Source organism: Saimiri boliviensis, chromosome 6, assembly GCF_048565385.1.
Source record: "Saimiri boliviensis isolate mSaiBol1 chromosome 6, mSaiBol1.pri, whole genome shotgun sequence".
In the NCBI taxonomy this organism is placed as follows: domain Eukaryota; kingdom Metazoa; phylum Chordata; class Mammalia; order Primates; family Cebidae; genus Saimiri; species Saimiri boliviensis.
The window spans coordinates 40,571,058-40,587,754 of NC_133454.1; the positions used below are offsets into that span (position 1 = coordinate 40,571,058).

The following is a 16,697-nucleotide window of genomic DNA, read 5'->3' on the forward strand; positions in this document are numbered from 1 at the left end:
GACAATTTTCTCAGATCAGAAAATAAGGCAATACTGCAGTTGATTATTCATATGCAGATACTAGAGAGTTAGCTGCCAGACAATGGTGATCAATAATAAAAAGAAATGTTGAGTTCTGTTCTATGCAGATGACAGCTGCCCATAAGCTGTTGCCAAATCAGCACTCATAGAACATGGATACAGCCCCAGTCTAATTTCTAAGCCCAGAGATTGGAGAAGTGACCACCTGCCCCTCTGCAACGTAGTGGAACTTTTTAGGACAGGTAAATTTGTCTAACGCTTTATACCACCACAATATTGAGATTGATTTATAAATTTCTCAGATGGTCATATGTTAGAAATGGAAGAATTTTAATATTCTTCTTATGTGACCCTGTCATTTTATAGTCCGGTACAGTTGGTCTAGAGATGCTCTGGAATTCTAACCTGAAGTCCAGAGTCATGTATTATCCAGAGCCCTCAGGCATTTTTAATTTTACTGCACAATCTGATCCTGCTCTAACTGTTGTTGCCAGAAAGGGTCCCCATAGCATTTAATTTAGTGAAATACTGAGAGCCACAATGCTCTAAAGGCTGATCACAGAGGAAAAATTCAGGAGTAGCCTGGCTCAAGTATGTCTCCTTAATTCAGCCAAATTTTGTATAAAGTTGGACATTATAAATGGTTCTTTGGGACATTTTCCTTTTTAGTTCTGAAATGTTTTTCTTTTGTTCCTGAAAGATCAGATGCTCATTTAAAGAGCTTTGTTATAAATATGCAATCTTCTGAGGTTTCAGGGAAAGCGAATTCATTCTTTTAATATGCTTCTGTGGGTAAAGTTTGGGAACAATGAAAATAATTTTGTTTTCAAAGTACACTGAAAATTTTATACAATAACATATTTTGATCTGGGGAAGACAAGTAAGTTCAATTAACATTATAAAAATAATACAATTTGATTACTGAAAAATAGTTGATGAATATTTAAAGACCATAATATTCTTGGAAATAGTTTTATTTGTAAATTAACCCAAAGGGATATTTTAGTTATAATAATATTAGACTTGCTCAAAATTAATTTAAATATCAATGTACATTTTATTAAAGTACTTGTAAAATAATCATTATACCTATGAGTAAGCAGTTAGACAATCTTAATCTCAAATTGAAAACCTCAAAATTTACCTCTGCTAGCTTCTATTATCCTCTAGCATTCTATAGGCGGCACTGATCTTGCTTTGAGATATGGTAACTATCCTCTCCCCACAATTTCAATGAACAAAATTCTAAGGCAGTTCTGATTCACTAAGAAATCAACCCCCTCCTCACTTCTACATAAAACTGTGGTCAAATCACTGTGTTAAAATTCTAGATTCACATTTTGGGAAGCCAAGGTGGGCAGATCTCTTGAGGTCAGGGGTTCAAGAACAGCCTGGCCAACATGATGAAACCCCATCTCTACTAAAAATTAAACTAGCCACTTATGGTGATGCATACCTGTAATCCCAGCTACTCGGTAGGCTGAGGCAGGAGAATTGCTAGAACCCAGCAAGCAGAAGTTGCAGTGAGCTAAAATTACGCAACTGTACTCTAGCCTGGGTGACAGACTGAGAGTTCATCTCAGAAAAAAAGAAAAAAAATTCTAGGTTTACTTTGTTAAACAACGTTTATTGGGGAAACTATTGTTTTGGACTAGCCTCCTACATGAGGCTCCAGTAGACCAGGAGGTAGTCATTTGTGCTAAGTGCTGCATTGTCAAACTAAACTTTCTAAAGAGCCAGTTTTCAAAAAACAAAAGCAAAAACACAAAAACAAACAAATGAGATTCTAGTCAAACTGGGTAAGTTTAATAAAGAAGACTTTTCTGTTTTAACCCTCTAAAATAGTTTTGAAATGACCAATCTGTTTTTTTGTTTTCTATGTTTTCTTTGGTTCTTTCCTGCCTATAAAACCAGCCTCTTTTGCTTAACTCATAAGAATAGTCATTCAACTTTATACAGTGAAATTTTGCCCAGTTCGAGAATTGCAATAAAATCCAATTAGAACTTTAATCTAAATATATTGTAATTTTGTCTTTTAACAATTCCTAGGAAGACTCTGAGATTATAAGAGCTAAATACTATTTCAGAGGTGATCTAATCCAATAATTTCCAATTGTTATATTTTTCAAAGTTTGTCTTTTTATTTGCGGGGGGTGGTGGTGGATAGGTTCTTGCTCTGTCACCCAGGATTAAGTGAAGTGGTGCAATATTGGCTCACTGCAGCCTGGAACCTCAGGGCTCAAGCAGTCTTTCCACCTCAGCCTCCCTAGTAGCTGAGACCACTTGTGTGTGTCACCACCTGTGGATAATTTTTGTTTTTAGTTTTTGTAGAGACAAAGTCTTACTATGTTCCCCAGGCTAATGTTGAACTCCTGAGCTCAACTGATGCTCTCACCTTGGTCTCCCAAAATGCTAGGATTACAGGTGTGAGCCACTGTATCTGGTCTCAAGATTTGTCTTTAAGAAATGAAAAATACAATCTTTGCATGCATTGAGGAACTGCATGATCTTGCCTTCAAAACCTCTTATGATTCATCCTCAAATAGATTTTCTAGGAAGCCCTTAAATAGCTTTTCTAGGAAGCCACCTAGACAGCTAGAATTCGTGACATTTTATGTGAAAATATATAAAAACAAGTTCACAAATATTGGATTCATTGGCTTTTCAGAATTCACTAAACTTCCAAGTATTATGGCTTAAAAGAAAAAAAAAACCCAAACTTGTGAGCACTTTACTAGACTTCATTTATTTTCAAATGGGTCCTTCAGTTGGACACCATTGTGAGCAAACCACCCCTTTTCTCCCCAGTAAACCACTGCTGCTAAGACTTACTGTTGAAGTTTTGGACTTGTTTACTATTTAACCCACACCATGCAGTTTTCTTCCTCATTATAATGTGATTATTTCACAGTGGTGTCATGTTTCCATAGTGATGCAAGATTGAGTCTGCACAGCAATATCATAATAGAACATTCTACTGTCTTTAACATCAAGTTAAATATGAGTATAAATGAGGTTTGCCACAATTCTAAAAATGAATAAAGAACCTGATTCAGTCTTTAATGCAATCCTTATCACTCAGGGTGCTCTTAGATGTTGAAAAATATGTGGCCAGTAAAGAGAAGCATGGGATAAATGTCAGGGTACCTGCAATTTATTTTTTAATTTAAATTTACTTTTATTAATGACAATGTTTACATCCACTTACCACATTTATAAAACTTTCGTATATATTGCCCATCTTCTTTAGAAAAAATTTCATTAAATCTCTAAATCAGATCTTGCTATCATATGCTTATATCATATCCTATAATTTTCTTTCTTAGCAATTATCATATTTTATAATTACATAATGATATGATTGCTTGATGAATGCCTGTCTTCTATATTAAACGCTAAATTGCAGTATAGGGATTTTTAGTTTTTGTGAGTATCGTGGCTATCCTTAGAATCTACAGTGCTTGGCACAGAGAAATTAATAGGCATTTGTAGAATAACTATATTTTAAAGTATTTTCTTATATGAGCTCCTGCTAATTGATAACAAAACGTTTACCCAAGAAGTCACAGCAAGGCTTTAGAGTTCTCAGCACAACTTCCCAGAGTCACTGCCAATTAAAATGGTCAAACATATTAAAGCTTGTCATTCTTGACCTTACTACTTATCTAGAACACCATTTCTTAAAAGTCCTTCCTAATAATAGTCACCTTGAGGGCTTATTAGAAAAAATATTTTCCCAGGATCCTCCTCTAGAGATTTTGATTCAGAGAGTTTGAGGTAAGACTTAGGGACTTTTTTTTTAACAAGCGTCCCGAGTAATTTATATTATCAGTGGAATTGGAAAACACTGATATAGACATCCTTTACAAATTTGTCTGAACATAAGTTTCATCAGATAATTCAATTAAAAGAAAAAAAATACCTAGCCATACCCCAGGACTTCTAAATTAGTATGTATAGGGGAATTAAGAATCTGGTTGTTTAGCAAACATCATGTGATTCTGTTAATTACATGTGAGAGACTTAACTACCGATTGCTTAACTGCGTGTACCTTCTGTTTCATGAGCTTAGATGTAGCTTTTTTAAAAAAAATAATAGAACAAAGTTAACTTTTTGAAATAAGAAAAAAATGTAAGTTTTGCATGAATGTGATAAGTTGAATACATGCATTATCTCAATCTTTATCCTTAAGTCCAATTAAAATATTATAAAATTGATTTTAAAACTTAAAAGGGTAAGAACAATGGAAAAGATGCCAACTGAATCCAGAAATCACTACTTAAAACGTACATGAATAGTAAGAATGATTTGGGTTTTTGTTTTCATACCTTTGCTAAGTCCTTGCAGAAGAAAACCCCAAGAATCAATCAAGCTAGTTGGGTCCACAAATTCCCAGTGAGGCTCATTAATTAGAGGAACAAGTACATGATCTTCCATGTACTGACTTTGGGAAAGAAATGTAGAACCATAAACAAACAAACAACAAGCTATCACCACCAACACCAACAACAAAAAACCAGGAGAAAGAATTGCAAATGGGTCTGTGAAATAGCTATACCTTCAAAACTTCCAGCTCACTACCCCTTCCCATCCTAATAGAAGGCAGCAGATTTACTGCCTGGAGAGTTTGAGAACACCAAGTGCAGTGGAATGCAATAGAGAAGCAACTTACCCAAACAGGTAGACTATACAGAAATTTACAAAAATTTCATTCTTACAGGCAAGAATGAAAAAAAAAAAAAAAAGAAAGAAATAATTAAGGTCAGTCATCCCATCAATGAGCCACCACACTAGCTCTGAAATCCCAACTTTCAGATTTCTTGTAAAACCAAAATTACTAAAAGTCTGTAATTCTTAGTCTACTATTTTCTTCTTTTTTGAACTCCCAGAAACACTCTCTACCAGGTTTATAGTACCCTATGCAGGTAAGTAAATAACTGTTATCTTTATAAATCAGATGGATAGAAACGATGGAGATAATGGCAAGTAGTTGTTTCCTTAAAATAAATAAATAAATAAAAACACCTGTAACCTGTACCCATTGATTACCAAATAATCAACATACTAGTGAAAGATGGAATCTGTTAACACTCACACAAGAAGAAATAGACTATCTTAATTGGCCTATGCTTATTAATGAAAATGAATCCACAATTAACAACCTTCCAAAATAAAAGATACCTAATGAGAAACTAATAAAAAATGATAGCAAGGTTGTAGGATACAAGATACAAGGCCAGTACACAAAAGCCAATACACAATGTTTTGTGAATTTTACCAAACATTGAAGGAAGAAACAATACCAATTCTCTACAAACTCTTTGAGAAGATAGAAGCATAGGGAATACATTCTACTTTCATTCTATGAGGACAGCATCACCCTAAAACCAAAATTAAGCAATAACATTGCAAGACAAGGAAACTACAGATCATAATATCTCTGATAGATGCAAACATTCTCAACAAAATTTTAGCAAATTGAATTTTTTTTTGAGACGGAGTCTTGCTCTGTTGCCAGGCTGGAGTGCAGTGGCACAGTCTCTGATCACTGCAGCCTCCACCTACTGGGTTCAAGCGATTCTCCAGCCTCAGCCTCCCAAGTAGCTGGGACCACAGGCATGTGCCACCACGCCTGGCTAAGTTTTGTATTTTTAGTAGAGACGGGGTTTCACCATGGCCAGGATGGTCTGGATCTCTTGACCTTGTGATCCACCCACCTGGGCCTCCCAAAGTGCTGGGGTTACAGGCATGAGCCACCGTGCCCGGCTGAATATTTAAAAGTACAAAAAGCCTAATACACATGACCAAGAAGAATTTATCTCAAGTGCATAAGGATGGTTCAGTAGTCAAAAATCATTAATGTTATCCTTTACCATAGACAAATAATTAAAATTGCATGATTATATTAATATATGCTGAAAAAGCATTTGATGAAATTCAATACTCATTCATGATTTTTAAAAAAACCCTCAGTCAACTAAGAGTAGAGGGAAACTTCCTTAACTTGAGAAGAATAGTTGCAAAAAATCTATAGCTAACTTACTTAATAGTGCAAAGCTAGATTTCCCACAAGATGAGAAACAAGGCAGGATATCTCCTGTCACAACTACTTTTCAAAATCATACTGGAAGTTCTAGCTAATACAGTAAGACCAAAAAAAAAATAAAAAAAATAAAAAAATAAAAAAAGAAAGAAAGAAGAAGAAGAGGCAGGGCACGGTAGCTCATGCCTGTAATCCCAACACTTTAAAAGGCCAAGGAGGCAGATTACTTGTGCCCAGGAGTTCTAGACTAGCCTGGGCAACATGATGAAATCCCATCCCTACAAAAAAATACAAAAAATAGCCATACATAATGGTATGTGCCTGAAGTCCCAGCTACTTGGGAAGCTGAGGCAGGAGAATCACTTGATCCCACGAGGTCAAGTCTGCAGTGAGCTGCAATTGCATCACTGTAGTCCAGCCTGAGTGACAGAGTCAGTCCCTCTCTCTCAAAAAAAAAAAAAAAATTCTGTACTGATTGGTAAGGAAGAAATAAAACTTTTTGTTCACAGTTGATATGATTGTTTATTTAGAAAATCTTGGAATTTTTGAAAGTCAATTCTTGAACTACTTGACAAGAATAAACACCTTTTAAAACTAGTAAGAAATGATAGCAAGGTTGTAGGATACAAGATACAAGATTAATACACAAAAGCCTATTCACATTCCTTTATGCCAGCAATGAACAAATAGAATTTGAAATTTAAAACACAATGCTATTTCCCTTGGCACCCACAAAACAAATACTTACGCATAAATCTAACAAAATACGTACAATATCTATATCAGAAAAACTGTGTTGAGATAAAGGAAACATAACAGAACAAATGAAGAGATACAAGACTAGAGATATAAGACAAAATGGAGAGATAGCAAGACAATATTATCAAGATGTCAGTTATCAATTTGATTTATTGAATGCACTCCCAATTAAAATCTTATTTTGTTGATATCAACAAAGTTACTCTAAAATTTACATTAAAAAGCAAAAGACTCAGAATAGACAGCAGAGTATTGAACGAGAAAAACAAAGTCGGTGGACTGATACTACCCAACTTCAGGACTTACTATAAAGCTGTATTAATCCAGACTGTGTGGTACTGATGAAGGGATAGACAAATAGACCAATGTAACATAATAGAGAGTCCATAAATAGGGTCACATAAGTATAGTCAACTGATCTTTGTTAAAAAAGCAAAATCAATACAAAGGAGAAAACATAGTCTTTTCCACAACGGCACTGGAACAACATGGACGTTTACAGCAGCACAATTTGCAATTGCAAAAATAGGGAACCAGGCCAAATTCCCATTAATCAAAGAGTGGATAAAGATAATGTTGTATATATGTGTGTGTGTATATATACCATGGAATGCTACTGAGCCATAAAATGGAACAAAATAATGGCATTCACAGCAACCTGGATGGAATTGGAAGCTGTTATTCTAAGTGAAATAACGCAGGAATGGAAAACCAAACATCAAATGTTCTCACTCATATGTGGGAGCTAAGCTATGAGGAAGCAAAGAAATAAGAATGATACATTGGCCTTTGGGGAATCAGGTGAAAGAGCGGGATATGGCGAGGAATAAAAGACTCTACACTGAGTACAGTGTACACCATTCAGTTGATTGGTGCACCAAAATTTCAGAAATCACGACTAAAGAACTTATGTAACCAAACACCACCTGTTTCTCAAAAACCGATTGAAATACAAAAATAAATTAAAAAAAAAAAAAAAAAAAACCTGTAATCCCAGCACTTTGGGAGGCCGAGGCGGGTGGATCACGAGGTCAAGAGATCGAGACCATTCTGGTCAACATGGTGAAACCCCGTCTCTACTAAAAATACAAAAAAATTAGCTGGGCATGGTGGCGCGTGCCTGTAATCCCAGCTACTCAGGAGGCTGAGGCAGGAGAATTGCCTGAACCCAGGAGGCGGAGGTTGCGGTGAGCCGAGATCGCGCCATTGCACTCCAGCCTGAGTAACAAGAGCGAAACTCCGTCTCAAAAAAAAAAAAAAAAAACCAAGACAGAACATGACATGTAGATTAGTAGTGACATAAGAGGTACTTTCCTGTAGTGTGGAAATTAGACATGGCTTTTTGAGAGAAAAAATAGAGTGATGTACTTTTCTTTCTTAACACCTTAAAACTTGTATCTCCAAAGACTCAAATAAGCAACTTTCTCTTCCTCATAAGAAAGTAAAGGGATGTTATTCTAGATGAGTTCTCTGAGAATTGTTCTCCTTTTCTTAAACAGAAAAGGACTTTCAAATAGGGATAACCACACAAGGAGTGACTCCATTAGTTCTGTGTCTCGCAGGTTGGCATATGCGTATCTAGAAACCAAGACTCCTGGGTGGAAACAAATGGACTATGTTCTTCTTAAGGCAGAACACATACCTACAACTATGAACCTCAGAATCAAAATCAGAGGGTGTTCAGAGGAACTCTGACATGATGTGATAATGATATCATATGATATGATAATGTAGAGTTTTCTCAGAAACTTCTGTTTGGAGTATTTTTTAATTCCTTAGGAGCAGTTTATTTCATTGTCTCTAATCCTTACTTTTCAAACATTGATTCTCAACTAATTCTGAAAGACTTGGTCCTCTATTATTCCCAGCTTATCCAAAAATAAGATATTATTTACTTAGTAAAACTCTTGTGAAGAATTCAACTTGATGCTATATATGAAAATTATGTGCCACCTATGAGATGATAAAACATTTTCCTTGTTATATTATCTATTTCACAATTCTATGTGTTATCATTTCTCTTGCTTTTCCTACTAATAATTGATATCTATTTGAATTGTATCTCCAATAAATTTAAGTTTTGAGGAGTTTGGCCTTTGTTTTAGAATTTTTTTTCCTTTTATCTTACAGCACTTGATACATTGCTGAGCCTATAGTCCCTGCTCAGTAGTTGCTGGAGCTTAACCTTACATAGCTCAGAACCCTTAGAAGGGATCTTACACAAATCCCTTAGAAGGGGATTCTTACAGAGAATGCATGGCTTTAATGTATTATTTCCCAGCTAGATTTTTAGAGGTTATACCAATTAGCTACTGTTTGATACAAACTGGCATAAAATTTCGTCGCTTAAAATAGCAAGCAGTTTTCATTGCCATACATCTACAGCTCAGCTGGATGGCTTTACTAATCTTTGCTAACCTTTCTCTCAGGTTTTAAGTGTCAGTTGACTTATTAGTTTGTCTGGGATGGTCTCAGCTCTTCTTGATAGCTTGTCTTCTGTTCCAGCAGGCTAGCCCGGCTTGCTCTTATGGTGTGGTAGGATTTTAAGAGAGCAAGCAAAAATGAACAAGATTTCCTAAGACCTAGGATGGCTCAGAACTTGCACATTGTAATGTATGCCACAATCTATTAGCTAGAGACAGTCACAAGTCCAGTTGAGATTTAAGCATCACTTCTAATGGGAGGAGTTGCAAGGTCACATTGCCAAAGATGTGGACACAAGAAGGGAAATAATTTGGAGAAAACATTTTCTCTGCAGATCTTTTAACCCAGTATTGTCAATTTATCTCCCTCTACACATTGCTTTGCTTGTTTTTTCAAAGGTGTGGTTAACATATAACAAACTGCTAAGAAAGTGTACAATTTTATAAGTATAGGCATATTTATGCATTCATGAAGCAAATGCCACAATCAGGATATTGAATATATTCACCATCCTCTAAAGTTTCTATGGCCCTGATAATCTCTGCCCCTTGCATACCTCTACCACCCATACCCATTCCCAAAAAACCTACTAATATACTATTGATATGTATTGATTTGCATTTTCTAGAATTTAATGTAAAGGTACTCATGCAATATGTATTCATTTTTCTGTTACTTATTTTACCTAGAACTGATATTTTGAGATTCATCTATAGAGAACAAAAAAATATTATCTTTTTTCACACCCATCCTAGGTTCACAGCTGAGGCTTCTGTAACAAAAGACAGATTAATAAAAGCATAAACCTTTACTTAATGTATTTTATATGACACAGGAATCTTCATAAGGATGTGAAAACCAAAAGAAACAGTTAAACTTGAGTATGAAATTGACCCTTGAACCATACAAGTTTGAATTATGCAGGTCCACTTATAAATGGAAATTTTTTCATCAAATATATTGGAAAACTTTTTAGAGATTTGTAAGAATTTCAAAAACTCCAAGATAAACTACATAGCCTAGAAATATCAGAAAATAAAAGCTATGTCAAAAATGAAAATAATTGTACATAGATACTATTCCATTTCATCAATTCCCACAAAATGCATACAAATCTATTACAAAAAATAAAATTTTTCAAAATATATGCATGCACTTACAGGTTATATGTGACACAGCTATATGTAGTTGAGAGAAATGTAAAAAAACAAAAAATGCAATATTAAATCATAACTGCATAAATTACCTATAGTATATATCATACTACTATAATACTTTTGCAGTCACCTCCTCTTGTTATTAGTAATTATGAGCTCAAGTGTTGCAAGTATCTGCTTAAAATGCTGATTGAGGCTAATCATCTTTAAATGAGCAGTTGATCTTTCCAGTAAATTGTATATTGCAGTAAAAATTGATCTCTTGCAGTTCTCACATATTTTTCATCTTGTATAGTGCAGTACCTTAAACCTTTAAGAACAGGGACCCACATAAAGTGCCACTAGTGCTGCTGACTGTGTCCCTAAGAAGTGGAGAAAAGTCATGGAATTTCAAAAAAAGTTGAATTGCTTGACATGTACTGTAGATTGAGGTCTGCAGCTGCCATTGCTCATCATTTCAGATAGACAATTCATCTTGTAAACACATGAGGTAACCTTATGGCATGAGTAAATACAGTATAGTACTGTAAATGTATTTTTTCTTTCTTATGATTTTCTCAACAATATTTTCTTTCCTCTAGCTTACTTGATTCTAAGAATATAGTATATTATACATTAACATACAAAATGCATGTTAATCAACTGTCTATATTATTGGGAAGGTTTCTTCTGGTTAAGAGTAGGCTATTAGTAATTAAGTTAGAGGGGTGTCAAAAGTTATATGCGGTTTTTCTGTTGTATAGGGAGTTAGTGATCTTAGCCTCTATGTTGTTCACAAGTCAACTGTATTTTATATAGTAGGTTTGAGGAAAAGCAGATATACTGGGCAAAGGGGGTATGATCTAATAATAATACACTGGGGGAAACTTAGTAAGGTGTGTTTATTCAGATGCTTCTCTGTGACCCTTCGTCTTTAGAAAGAGGTTTCTTTCCTTGAGGTACAGGGAGGGCAACTCTCACATGAGGATCTTATGACCTGCTTAAGAGAAGAAGGGTGAGGGTTGGGGGTAAGTTCAGAATAACATGTCTGCTTCTATTCTTCTACATGCCAAGGTGCCATATTTGAGGTAGTGTTTCCTGAATCTAGTTATACGTCATTTTGCGTATCATTAGTTCATTCCATTTTCTTTCTAAGCAGTAATTTGTTATGCTAAAATTTGTTTACACATTCACCTATGATTGAAATTTGGATTGTTTCCAGGTATTGTGGATTACCTATAATGTTGCTATGAACTACCTTTTCTATGGACATGTTTTCACTCATCTTGTATAAATATTTATGAATGAAACAGATGGCTTCACATCTTTCACAACACTCGATTAGATCAGTTATTTTTAAATTGTAAACATTCTACTAGGTGTATAGAGATATCTCATTCCAAATTTAATTTCCATTTTCCTAATGGTTAATTATTTCAGCATCTTTGTATGTGCTTATTTGGCATCCATATTGTTTTTAAAGAGTCAGTTCAAAATTTTGCCCATAATTTAATACATTTTTTGTTTGTTTCTTATTTTGAAAATTCTTTATATATTCAACATACAAATAATTTACTAACTATGTGAATTGCAAATATTTCCCCCTGGTCTGTGGCTTCCCTTTTCATTCTCTTAGCAATATCTTTTGATCAACAAACATATTTAATTTTGATGACATGAAATTTATTCTTTTTTTCTCATATATATTTGTGTTTTAGTGGTTTTATATAAGAAATCCTTGCATAACTCAAGATAACTGTTATCTCCTAAGAATTTTAATAGTTTTAAGTTTTTTTGTACATAATGTAAGGTATGGATGAAAGTTCTTTTTTTTTTTGCATGTGAATATATAATTGATCCAACAGCATTTTTATAAAAGACTATTCTGTTTCCACAGAATTGCCTTTGTACTTTTGTTGAAAATCTGTTTCTGGATTCTTCAATCTGTTCTATTTATCTATTTGTCTTTCTTGATGCCAGTATCATACTTTCTTGATTAATGAAGCTTTTATAGTATGTATTGAAGTCAGCTTATGTAAGTCATTCAACTATGTTCCTTTTCAAAGTTATTTGAGCTATTCTAAGTTCTTTGAATTTCCATATGAATATTAGAATTAGATTGCCAGCCTCTATAAAACAAACTGCTGGAGTTTGACTGACATTGGATTGAATATGGATCAATTTGTGAATTGCTATTTTAATGATATTGAGTCTTCTCATCTATAAATATAAACTGTATCTCCATTTATTTATATCATATTTAATTTATCACATCAATGCTTTATATTGTTTACATGTTTTCATTACATTTATCCATGCTTTTTATGTATATTATTACAAATACTATTTTTATTTTGCATTGTTTATTGTTAGTATATAGAAATACAATTTATTTATTGCATATTGACCTTGCGTCTTGCAAACTTGCTAAGCTCACTTATTGTTTCTAAGAGCTTTTTTGTAGATGTCAGTTGATTGTGTCTGCAAATAAAAAGTTTACTTTTTTTCTGGCTGGTCATGGTGGCTTAAGACTGTAATCCCAGCACTTTGGAAGGCTGAGGTGGGCAGATTACTGGAGGTTGGGGGTTTGAGAACAGTCTGGTCAACATGGTGAAACCTCATCTCTACTAAAAATACAAAAATTACAACTGCGTGATAGTACACACATGTAATCCCAGCTACTCCGGAGGCTGAAGCAGGAGAATTACTTGAACCCGGGAGGCAGAGGTTGCAGTGAGTCCAGATCACACTACTGCACTTCAGCCTGGGTGGCAGAGCTAGCCTCTGTTTCAAAAAAAAACCCAAACAAACTTGTTTCTCAATCTGAATGTGTTTTATTTATTTTTCTTGCTTTAGTGCCCTAACTAGAACCTTCAGTACACTGTTGGAAAAAAAGGGAATAAAATTTTCTTGTTCCTTATTTCAGGAGAAAGCATTTAACCCTTAACACAAATATAATGTTATATGTGGGTTTCTAGTTTTTTTCTTTATCAAATTCCTGTCTTTTTGTCATGTGCTGAGAGTTCTTATCAGTAATAGATGTTCATTTCATTGTCTTACTTTTTTTCTGCATCTACTTAGATTACTACATATTTTTTCTTTTTAATATGTTAACATGATAAATAACATTGATAAATTTCAAATGTTAACCCAGTTTTGCATTTTCTGGGATAATATATATTTGGCAATGACACATTACGCTTTTTACATATTGTTGGATTCTTTTTTTAAAACATGTAGTTAAGAATTATTATATCTTGTGTTTATGCGAAATATTGGTCTCTGGTTTTCTTTCCTTGTAATGCTTTTTTATTTGTTTGTTTTAGTGTCACAGTAATGCTAGCATCATTAACTGATGAGGAAAGTATTCTGTACTTTTCAATTTTTGGAAGAGTTTGTATAGAATTACCATAACTTTTTCTATCAATAATTGAGAGTGCAATATTGAAACTTTCAACTATGCTTGTGAATATATCTCTCCTCGAAGCTTTATCTATTTTTGTTTCATGTATTTTGAGGCTCTGTTACTACCTGCATAAATACTTAGGAATGCCATATCCTCTTGATGAATTGACCCTTCTGGATGGTAAAGAAAAATAAAATATTCTTGGCTTAACATGAGCTCCAACAATTGTTCCCTTTAGTTCTTCCAGAGGTTCATTCTTCAGTTTCGAGTAGATTTCACCCACACATGTGCAGATCAGTTCTCTACTCAAACACTTGAGACAGACCCCACTGCCAGAGTTTTCTCCATGTGCAGCTTTCCCCTCTCTCATGCTCTGTTAACCCATAGCTCCTTTTGTCTGGGAACTTTCAGCTCTCTCCTCAACTCTACAAGAATGTCAGACCCTGCCTGTGTTTCTTCTGGCTCACCCAGGTCTAGGAGATTTACCTGATTATTTAATATTTTATCTAAAACAAAGCATACTAATTTGTACTAATATATTTGATTCTGTGTGAAATTTTTCTTATGTTCTGTATTTAACAAAATGTGATGTTATCACTCAAATCATCAAAATATAAGGACTGAAAAAATTAAAAGAATGAATAACATAAGAAACATATGGATTACACTTGAATTAATTTGCCATTCCAGTGTCAGGAAAATAGTTTCTGCAAGCATTTTAAAAATCTATTTATTCTGACAATTTGATGTCCTGTCATGATTTTACAATAAGCAGCAAATGTAAATAATCATGTTGTAAAAGATTGGTATAGGTGCATCTGCTTTACGTAGAACAAGGCTAAAGGACATTTTGTTCTTATTACTGCTTTTCAATAAGTTTAGCGGTTCTGTTTAACACAGATAAGTTTTTCAAATATCTGGCACCTCGTCCAAGCTCATACCAAAGATGTTCAAATGCCTTGGCACCCTCCTATCATTTCTTCCCTCTCTCTTCATAACCTTTTTTCTTCTCATTTCCCATTTAACCATTCCTGGACCTCACTCTTATTTTGCAACATGTAATAAGCCTTTTAAGGGCTGAATATGTGAGGGCCAGATTTCTGAACTGGACTTTTCTGTCTTTAGACTTCTCAATTAAATTTTCACAATGTCCTGGTTTCACTGAGTCAGTAAAACTCCCAGATGTTTTCATTCTTAATATCTCTCTCCTGGCATCCCTCATCTCTTTCTTGATTTTAGAGACCCTCTTGACATTTAAAGCACTTGAAAACAACAGTTTCTTATTTCTGCCTAAGAAGACTTCAAAATAAGATATTTCTGTAAAGATTTGGATGGACACATACAGACATGTATTCCAAATTAAATCAATGGTCTTCTTCAGATTGAGTTTCAGTCTCTAAACTTCAAATGATAAGTTCTACTTGGCTACCTGTAACTGCCAAACCAATTCTTTTATAAAAACAAATTGTCATGAACATAGTATTTCATATCCTGAAAGAACAAAAGTAAGTTTTATGTTCACAAATAAGTTTTCTATGTATAGTCCTCAATCACTATGCCTGTGAACCACCAACTTTTCTTGAGATCTTAAAGCAAATGAAGACAAGCAACCAGGGTGCCACAGATACCTCTCCGCTACTATATGAATTCTTTTATGGAGACCTATTATATGTTAAGATATTATTCATTTGTTCTCATCAACAAAGAAATATATGGTCCACATATTTAAATTCAACTTATTTCTTAGAATCAATGAACTAAATAAAATCACAGGGAATAGACAAACATCATAACTTTAATTTTTGGCTGTAAAAATGGAATGAAAATAGTAATTTGTGTTCATCATTGCTTGATCAAGTCTGGAAAATGTTACTTTTATTCTAAGAAGAATGCAGGCAAGCTCTAAAGAGTTGAAGTGGCAAGAAACACACTATTTTTTTTCTGGTTAAAAAAACATCTTGGCTCTGAACAAAAAAGAATCTTACAGGAAGTATACTTAGGAGCCTAGTTCTCCTATTGTTAGAGCTCTTTTTGGACATTTTATGGTATTTTCTACATGCTCAGGACTGTGGCTATTTAGCTTCATTTCTCTTATGCTTTTTTTGGCATCATGTAGGATAACTAGCACATCTTATAGGACACCAGTGAAAGACAAAATAGACAACACAAAAATCGTAGAGCATTCCTCAGACTGTCTTATGTGAAAAAGAAATGTTGTCTTAGAATATTCAAATCCCTAGATGAATATGTCAAAATAAGAGTACTGGGAGGAAGGGGTGATTTCAAGGACGTCCCACATATAGATGACATGGTGCATTTAATATGAATATTAATCTCTTGATCGGGGAGGAAATGTTCTAAATTCACTTACCTGTTGCAGCACTTTCCTACGTAGTACTGTAGACACAGCCCATTAGCATCCTGGAGATGGCATTCTGAAGGGAAAGCAGAATCTCAACTCCTCTCGAGGTGTTCCTCTCTCCCTTGAAGGTCAGGATGTCTTAGCTGGTACATCCTTTGGTGGGTCAGTAGATGGCAGTGTGTCTGAATCTAGTATGTATGGTAGGGAAAGCTTTTTAGCTTTTTCCAAAAAAATGAAGGTTTTGAAAGCTGTGAGGCAGCATGAGGCCTAGTACATGGGCCAGGAGACTTGATCTTTATTTCTGGCTCGATTCCTGAATAAATTTACTTGAATAAATGGACACCAGCCACTTAACTTTTGTGTTCTTTGCTTTCTTGAACTTGAAATTAGACAAAATACTCTGCCTCTTCCCATCTCCCTCACAAGGACACTGTGAGTTTAGTCAGACTTCAGAGTCATTTCCGTTCTTTGAAGAAAAGACTCCTTATGAATTTGCTATGCTATTTATAATGTCGGTGGCAAAACTGATCTGGGTTGTTCTTCTG

General features: G+C 34.5%; 1 long non-coding RNA gene across 1 annotated transcript in view; it reads right to left on the reverse strand.

Annotated features, from left to right (window-relative positions):
- The window catches only part of LOC141584821 (uncharacterized), a 54,687-nt gene extending 38,400 nt beyond the window's left edge, over nucleotides 1–16,287 (reverse strand). Inside the window, exon 1 of the long non-coding RNA XR_012518022.1 lies at nucleotides 16,162–16,287. This is a non-coding gene — a long non-coding RNA (uncharacterized LOC141584821). The remainder of the gene's footprint in view (nucleotides 1–16,161) is intronic.
- Nucleotides 16,288–16,697: the final 410 nt, after the last annotated feature.